Here is a 9,421-nt window from a genome sequence, read left to right as displayed (position 1 = left end):
ATTGTTGTTTTTATGATCAAAATTTTATCTAATGAACTCTTAGCCTCCCTGACCACAGGAATCACGTTTCATCAGCAGGCCTGCCAGAGAAAAGAGTAGAAGATCTGCTCCACTAAAAATTACAGGTTAGGAAAACCCATGAGGCGGTTCTACTCCGTCCTGTAGGGTTGCTATGAATTGGAATCCACTCAATGGCATGCAACAGCAACGAAAATACATTCTTAAAGATTCGTGAGGAGAAGGCACACAAAAAGGTAAATGGAATATTTCCTAGGTTATAAAAAAGCTCATCGTTTTCCTCAAATGGCAAAAAGAGGTAAAACCATATCCCTTTCTCTCTGGAACAGAATAAATACAGCCTTGAGTCTTTGATCCTTCAGAATCATCTTTTTGAGAGAGAATTTGAGTATCACAAGCAATTCCTGTTTGCTACCAGGTCTTCATCTCCTCCTTAAAAAGCAGGCTAAAGACCCAGTGATCCTTCTGTATTTTTAAAACTATTATAAAATAGTATATGTCTATTTTCATGTTTTTGCCCAATATTCAAAACATTGATAATATTCTCTATTAGCCACCCCTCCTCTGAACTATTTCCAGCCACTCATAATGGCCTCATCATCTCTATCTGGGTTTCTATCAGTCAGGGTCTCAACAGGAGAGAACATGTTCCAATTGGGATGACTCAAGAAGGATTTTAAAAAGGACTGCTTAATTAGGGGGCCCTGGTGCTGCAGTGTTTAAATCTTCTGTTTGGTAACCACAGGCAGTTAGAATCCACCAGCTGCTTCTTGCAAATCCTATGTGCCTGTTCTATTCTGTGGTCCGAGTTGGAACAGACTCAGTGGCAACTGGATACGTATTTATATATGTACATGCACTCTTCACTGGTTTGCTCCTCTAGAGAACCCAGCCTAAGACAGTGTTATTTCTTCATAATTAAATCAATCAGTCAAACAAATGACACAAAAACACCTACAGAAGAGTGTAAGAGGCAGCAATAGCTCCTTTGTATTTAGTTCGAATGAGAGAGAAATGAGAACAAAAGGCAGCACTAATAGTCTCTCTGATGTCTTTCATTCCTCACTGTACTTTGTACTTGGTAGATACAGAACAAATACTTGCCAGTGAGAGAATGAAATTCCTGGTGGAGTTATTTCTCAGAACCTAATATTTCCACAGTAACTTTTTTTTTTTTTTTGTGGAACTTCAAAATTAGAGAAGGGTAATAAGCCAGCCAGGATTTGAACCTGGATTCTTCTGATCCGTAGTCAGACGCGTTACCCATTGCGCCACTGGCCCAAACAGAGAAGCAGCATCGTAGTAAATTCTAGGCGCCCTTGAGTGGGTTCTGATTCATAGGTACCCTATGTACAGGAAAAAGAAGCACTGCTCTGTCCTGCGCCATCCTCACAGTCGTTATGCTTGAGCCCATTGTTGTAGTCACTGCTCAACGTGTTTCATTGAGGGTCTTCCTCTTTTCCTCTGACCCTCTACTCTACGAAGCATGATGCTCTTCTCCAGGGACTGGGCCCTCCTGATAGCATGTCCAAAGTATGTTAGATGAAGTGTTGCCATCCTCCTTTCCAATGAGCATTCTGGCTCTACTTGCTCCAAACAGATTAGTTCGTTCTTCTGGCAGTCTGAGGTATATTCAATATTCTTCATCAACACCAAAATCAAAGGCATTGATTCTTCTTCCATCTTCCTTATTCAGTGTCTAGCTTTCACATGCATATGAAAAAAAAATGCATATGAGGTGATTGAAAATACCTTGTCGTGGGTGGGGCGCACCTGAGTCCAGGTGTGAGGATTGTTGTTTTCTTTATGTTGAAGTGAAATCCACACTGAAGGCTGTAGTGTTTGATCTTCATCAGTAAGTGTCTCAAGTCCTCTTCACTTTGAGCAAGCAAGATTGTTTCATCTGTATAGGACAGACTGTTAAAGAGTCTTCCTCCAATCGTGCCGCCACATTCTTCTTCATATAGTCCAGCTTCTTGGATTATTTGCTCAGCATACAGATTGAATAAGTATGGTGAAAGAACACAACCCTGACACATACCTTTCCTGACTTTAAACCACGCAATATCCCCTTATTCTGTTCTAAGAACGATCTCTTGGTCTAAGCACAGGTTCCTCAAGAGCACAATTCAGTGTTCTGGAATTCCCATTCCTTGCAATGTTATTGATAATTTGTTAAGATTGACTGAGTCGAACACCTTCGCATAGTCAAAAAAACATGGTAGCCCTTGGGGATACCAAAAAACACGCATTGATAATACTCTGAATCCAATACTTCCTCAAATGGTGAATTGTTTATTGAAAAGAAAAGATGCCCAGCTGGATAACGTTTTACATCAGAGTCTCAGGCTTTGATTGGGGAAGAGTATTTGCTGATTCTTCAGGCTGGGGACTGAGCTGGACCATCCAGTGCAACTGTACCATCTGACTCTGTTATTTCCCACTCATCCTGAATTCTGGGGAGCTCAGCTACAATACAGAATGATAATTAATGTCAGTCACACCCATGAGACCTGGTTAATGTTACCCATTGCAAAAATAGTTTAGACAAATTCCATCCTTTGCTTTAATAGGATGACTCTTGCCATTAACTCAGATTTAGCTTAGAAAAAGCACTGTGGTGCCCTTTAAAAGTTTAGACTAATCTAGCATGTCCATAGTTAATACTTTTTCTACATGGCTTCATTTACCCTCAAGCTCCCTAGAATTTTTTCATCCTCTCTCTCTGATGTGGCCTGGGAACATTGCCTTAATTTGCCCCACCTCTTATGTGAGGTGGCACTAGGACCTTGGAACTTCTTTTGATTCATATGTTGACTTTCTGAAATTAGCAAGAACCTTTAGTGCTCTTCTCTCCACCACCTGAGTTCCTGCACAGGAGTTATCTATTTACACCAGATGCAGGAATTTTGGTTTCTAGAGAAAGGCCACAAAATATTTACATCGGCAAGGATTTGGGTGGAAGCTAAGAATGTGAGGAGAATATATATTTTAGAAGGCACCATCAAATCTGTTTCTTCCAGCATAGCGTTACGATTGATCAGGCTAATCATTTAAATATTATCCCAAATGCTTGATAGAAATTAAATAAAGATAAAAATCTATTTGCAAGAATTAAAAAAAAAATAACACAGGTAAACAACTTTCTGGTATTGTCTGGTTTCAGCCATGATCCATGTGACATCAGCCATGATATCCCTTGTTCCACACCTCTTCTGAAGCTGGCTTGAATTTATGGAAGTTTCCTGTTGATGCACGGTTGCAACCACTTTTGAAAGATTTTCAGCAAAATTTTACTTTTGTGTGATAGTGATGATATTGTTTGATAATTTCTGCAATCTTTTGGATCACCTTTCTTTGGAATGGATACAAATATGGATTTCTTCCAGTCATTTGAATAGGCAGCTGTCTTCTCAGGATCTTGATTTAGGTGACATCGCGACCTAAATCAAGTGCTGCATCAGTTATGGCTGTAGAAAAGGAAGTGGTGGGATTACTGTGTCGTTCTAAATGCAACTATGTGAAGACCTTCTTTTAGCTTGATTTTTTTCAGTCAATGGGAATTTGAACCCAAGAAGCCTCAGAATTGAAACAAAACAAGGTTCTATGAGTTCCCTTGACTTAGTTTAGTCATCCAAAACAATTTCTTCCAGGGCAATGAGAAATCCATTGTTAGGTAACTTGTAAAAGATCCAAGGGAAAGTTTAATACCTAAAAAAGTAGCTTGCACTATAATATGGTAATTAGTGGGCAGAGATGGAGATGAAGACATAAAAGTTAATGCTCCAAGTTGCAAAGGGTGATCCCAATGAAATTCTAGTCCTTCATCTTAACCAGTCAACCACAATTACAGATGCCCATAGGTTCTTTACAAGGTACTCTATCTTACCATATATCATCTATTCCATACTATTTTTTATTTTAATAAAGATGTAATAATAATGGATAGTAACTAATAACAACAACAAAACGTGTTTCAGAACTGTTTTTAAACAGGATCCAGTCAAAGGCCATTCATTTATTTCATTGTTTCCTCAATCTCTTTTAACCTAGACAAGAATTGTATCATTTTTGTTGTTTTTGCTTTGTTTTGACATTGTCTTTTTTAAAAAGTCCAAGCCAATTGTCTTGTGGATTTGTCTCGTTGTATCCTCACACAATCTTTTAATTTATTCCTCTATTTCCTGTACATAAACATAAAGAAAAATATAAACGTGAAGAAAACAAAAATCCTCACAACTGGACCAATCAGCAATAGCATGATAAACGGAGAAAAGATTGAAGTTGTCAAGGATTTCATTTTACTTGGATCCACGATCAACAGCCATGGAAGCAGCAGTCAAGAAATCAAGAGATGCACTGCATTTGGCAAATCTTCTGCATAGGACCTCTTTAAAGTGTCGAAGAGCAAGATGTCACCTTGAAGACTAAGGGGCACCGGATCCAAGCCATGGTATTTCCAATTGCATCATATGCATGTGAAAGCTGGACAAGGAATACAGAAGAAGGAAGCAGAATTGAAGCCTTTGAATTTCGGTACTGGCGAAGAAAATTGAATATAACATGGACTGCCAAAAGAATGAACAAATCTGTCTTAGAAGAAGTAAAGCCAGAATGCTCCTTAGAAGCAAGGATGGCGAGGCTGTGCCTTACATACTTTGGACATGTTGTCAGGAGGGATGAGTCCCTGGAGAACATCATGCTTGGCAGAGTACAGGGTCAGCGGAAAAGAGAAAGACCGTCAGTGAGGTGGATTGGCACAGTGGCTGCAACAATGAGCTCAAGCATAACAACTATTGTAAGGATGGTGCAGGATTGGGCAGTGTTTCATTCTGTTGTGTATAGGGTCCCTATGAGTTGGAACCAACTCCACAGCACCAAACAACAACAACATTTCCTGTACAGTGGAAGTCTAAAGGATTGATTCTATCCTTTTGATTAACTGATTAGATTCATGTTAAAAAATTTTGGCCTGATACGGTGTACTTTAAACAGTACTTACCTCACATCAAGAGGCACTAGTCAGTATATCCCAATGATAATGAAAATAAAGTAGTGCTCCCAGGGTTCTCTCTGTTTTCACTTTCCAATTGGCAAGTAATTGGTGAGTGGTAAGTTTAGTACCTTGCACCTCTGTTATTTCCCAGGAACCCTTTGCCTAATGGTTTTAAGATCGCTAATGTTCTTTGCCTAGGTCTACTATTTCTCTGGGGGTTAGAGATAGTGATTGTTTTCATTCTACCATTCCTTCTACATATGTGAGAGTCATTCTGGTCATGGTTGTTGCCCTTTTTTTTTGCCTCCCTCTCCCTCCTAAGAAACCCTGGTGGCATAGTGGTTAAGTGCTACTGCTGCTAGCTAACCAAGAGGTCGGGAGTTCAAATCCACCATGAGCTCTTTGGAAACTCTATGGGGGCAGTTCTACTCTGTCCTATAGGGTCGCTATGAGTCGGAACCGACTTGACGGCAATGGGTTTTTTTCGGTGCATTCCCTCCTGCCGCGCCTCCCAGTCTTTGCGTAGCAACCTGGGAACTCAGGTTGATGAGCGCTAAAAGGCTCCGAAGAGTTTGCACTTTCTGGCCAAGTGGACGGGAAGAGCGCGACAGTATGCAGATTGTAAAGTCTCCAGCGGTTCTCAAACTCGAGTGCATACAGGCATCACCTGGATAACTTGATAAAACCCGGATTCCTGGGCCTCACCTGCAGAGATGCTAATCCAGTAAACAGAGGGTGGCGTGGAGCTGCGGAATGTACAGCTAAAAATTTGCGTTTTTAAGCGGCTCCCAGGGGCTGCTGCGGGTCCAAAGAGGAAATTTTGAGTAGCGCCGACCTAGAGAATGGACCGGCTGTTTTGTGGTAATGAGCTATAAACAAAAGATACTTGGATAAAACAAAAGAAACAAAAAGAAAGGCAAAGAATGTGGAGGGGAAATATATGGAGAATAAACTCTTAGGGTGAAAATGAGTAAATTTCTTATTTTCAGCTTTAACAAAGAAAAGTATTAAAAGGGAGCAGAAATGCCACTACGAACAAAACGTTTTTGGATTCTTCCAACAGAAATACAAACGCTGTCGAGCAACCACGAAGGGATTCAAACCCTCAATCTTCTGATCAGAAGTCAGACGCCTTATCCATTAGGCCATGTAGTTTCCTCACAGTAGATGCGGAAAACATTTTTTAAAAGAAAAATAATCTGCTGCTCTTCATGTGTGCGATTAGGTAACAAAAATTAACCTAATGATCAAATATACTGTAAAGTTACAACTGAATAACCACCAAGGAGAGGAATATAATGCTAAAATGATTGAAATATGGTGATATTAATATATATATAAAAATGCTTTAATTGATAGTGTGCTTTATCTTTTTACGGGAACTAGGGAGAAAGGCCCCGCCAGGGAGGAAATGCTCTAGCTGATAGCTGAAGGAGGAGAGGGGTAAACTAAGCCAAGACAGAACCGAGTTGCTTCACAGATCCAGGGAACCTCCACTCCCTTGCTATCTAGGTAAAGATTGATTGTGGATTAAACACAAAAATTTACTTTTTCCTCCCCGGAAATCACACTCGAATAACTCTAAAATACAAATTTACATAGGAGAAAAATTTCCAGAGAGGAGATAAGAGCAACGAAGTTTTGTAATCTGGAAAGGCTATTAAGAAGTGATAGCTGATTTGTCAGACCTTAGGAAGCTGAATCCTAAACACATAGTGGGAAAAGCAAACAGGCAACCAGATTTTCACCACAGAACCCCCATCCCACCCCGCATAGAATGGCCTCATTGTCTCAGGAATTTCAGCACTAGCTTCATTTGGAAACTGCCCTTCCTCAGTTCTGGAAGAAGACTGGAAGTTTACTTTCTCGAGAGCATAAAGTATAGGGTCTCTAGGATGGGTCAGAGATTCTCAGACTTGTCCGTGCAGCATGATCACCTGGAAGGTTTCTTAAAACACAGATTTCTGGGCCTCAAGCCCAGAGTGTCAAATTCAGTATGTCTAGATTTTTTTAGGGTGTGGATTTTGGGGGTGTGGCTGAGAATTTCTGTTTCTAACATGTTACTATTGTCAAAGGCCTGGCTTTCAGATCTTCACCATCCAGGTAGAAAATGGAATCGTTTTCTACCACATACCTGAGATAATACGAATTAAAAAGCTTGTAACACACGAATAGCAGTCAGTGCTAAGCGCTCCGTAAATGCAAGCGATTTCTCTGGGGCTCACCTTGTAAAGTGAATGTCAAGTGCACACAATAGAGCCCGCACAGCCCACGGGTTCTTACTGAGGAAGTGAGAATTTTGGGAAGAGATGCCACCGGCGCTATGCCTTGAGAAGAAGCAGCTTTTCTCCAGGTTGAAGATGGAGCTGGTGCGCGGATAGGGAGGAGCAAGGTAGAAGATGCGAAGCCGGGCCTCCGCAAGGCTGGAAGTTTGTAACGGAAGAGGGCGGCGTTTAGGGAATTTACAGGTAAAGCAATACCCGCAACTTTGTAGCCGTTTTTATTCCTGCTTCACTGAGGGTCTAAAACGAATATATATATGTTTATTCTCAAAATAGAGAAATTTCGACGAGTGGAAAGATTGAACGTTTTTCCTTTTGTTTTTTCTTTCCCCATATGGAGCGTTTGGGATTAATATTTACTATGATCAATCCCTTAATTTTTCTCATGGAAGCATTAGCAAAACTGTGAAAGGTGGAGTGAAAAATAATCAAAGTTAATGATAAAGAAATAAATATTTTGAATCTGGAGGTAGGGGAGGGGAATGATTCAGAATTCTGTGGTAGGAAGGCGGAGACACCCTTGCCTGTGACCTCGTGGCGCAATGGTAGCGCGTCTGACTCCAGATCAGAAGGTTGCGTGTTCAAATCACGCCGGGGTCACAGTGATTACATTTTGGAGAGAGAAACAAAAATCATTTGACAGTCTACTTTCCTTCGAGGCATAGTTGCCTGAAGTTGATCCCCAGTGTGAGACCTGTTAGGGCTGCCTGAGACTGAATCCACACAAAGAGAACAGATGATCTACCTTTTTAGAATTTCAGTGGGATGTGACTGTATCTCCTCTTCTGCCTTTTGCTTGCTTTGGGGATTCTAAGATGGGGGACAGAATCCCCACATCGGTCGTGCATCTTTTGCTACCTTACTTTAAAAAAATATTTAAGTTTCCTCGCTGACACCAAGGACTACATAGTCTCCTTTCTTATCACTTCTCGCGTTCCTTAGCTACTCAGGATTCCCGTATCCACCTAAGTACTGGCCGGTCCTCAGGCTCTTCCTTGGCCCTCTTTCCTTCCCGACTCTTTCTTTTCTGACAGGCCTCCAACATTTCCTGCATTCTTCTCATCCGGCCCACAGTTTCATCCCCAGCCCCCGTGAGCCAAGACCCTGGAGCTGCCCTGGGCTACACTTTCTCTTCTTTACTTCCCAATCTGAGCAGCCAGTTTTGCAAAGTTTTACCTCCTAATATGTTACATGCCATCTGTCCACTTCTTTTCATTACCACAATGACCTCTTTCTTCCACCAATTATTCCTTGCCAGGGATTTTGACAGAACCTCCTAACTCCTCTCTCCAAATCTTCTCTTGCTCTTTTAAAGCAGTTTCCTTATTATGCTTGTGTTTAAGTGCACGTCTTATCCTGAACTTCTCTTGCTTAACACAAAAGAAAACAATTAACTGTGATTACTAACTCCATATCACAGGGGCCTTCTTTCAGTTCCTCAATGCATTATGCTCCTTCTCACCACATGGACTTTGCCCATGCCATTTCCTCTGTAAGGGATGTTCTATGTCCTTTGCTGCATGGTTCAGACACACATCTTCATTGGCCAACCAAAACAAAACACTAACAGGGGAGTACAGGTTAAAGAAATGTATCATTTATCACAGAGTAAAGTTTTAGCAGCCATTAAAATAATATCCAAGAAAAATAACTCATGATACAGAAAGATGTTTAAGACACTGGAAGTGGACAAAAGATGCATTCGGCAACTGTTTACTGGTACTATATCATCCAGTTAGGTTTACAGCCATATGACTCATAAGTCTAAGTAGCTAATGCCAACACTACAATACTAACAGTGGTTATCTCTGGGCATGGGATTTAGACACTAATTTAATTCGTTTCTTTTTTGCTGACTTGTATTTTTCAAATGTTTCATACTGACAAGGTTTTATTTAAAAAGAGGAAAACATAGAAATTATTTTTACAAATTACTGAGCATATGTTCGGCCAGCTCTCTTGAAAGAGGAATCATACATAGGAGCTTCTGCTCCAGAAGAAATAAGCAGTCCAGTGAAAGGGGCAGCAGTACCAACTCATAATTACGGTAAAATACGAAATATAAAAGGACAAGCACATATTTGACCCAGGTTTAGTAGAGATTTAGAAGTGATTGCTTCCGATG

General features: G+C 40.7%; 2 non-coding genes across 2 annotated transcripts; one reads left to right on the top strand and one right to left on the bottom strand.

Annotated features, from left to right (window-relative positions):
• Nucleotides 1–1,226: 1,226 nt before the first annotated feature.
• Nucleotides 1,227–1,299, bottom strand: TRNAR-ACG (transfer RNA arginine (anticodon ACG)). The gene has a single exon. It is a non-coding gene; the product is annotated as a tRNA-Arg (tRNA).
• Nucleotides 1,300–7,824: 6,525 nt separating this feature from the next.
• Nucleotides 7,825–7,896, top strand: TRNAW-CCA (transfer RNA tryptophan (anticodon CCA)). Its single transcript has one exon. It is a non-coding gene; the product is annotated as a tRNA-Trp (tRNA).
• The last annotated feature ends 1,525 nt before the right edge of the window (nt 7,897–9,421 follow it).

This window comes from Elephas maximus, chromosome 1, assembly GCF_024166365.1.
Source record: "Elephas maximus indicus isolate mEleMax1 chromosome 1, mEleMax1 primary haplotype, whole genome shotgun sequence".
NCBI lineage: Eukaryota > Metazoa > Chordata > Mammalia > Proboscidea > Elephantidae > Elephas > Elephas maximus.
This window is presented reverse-complemented; position numbering and strand designations above follow the sequence as displayed.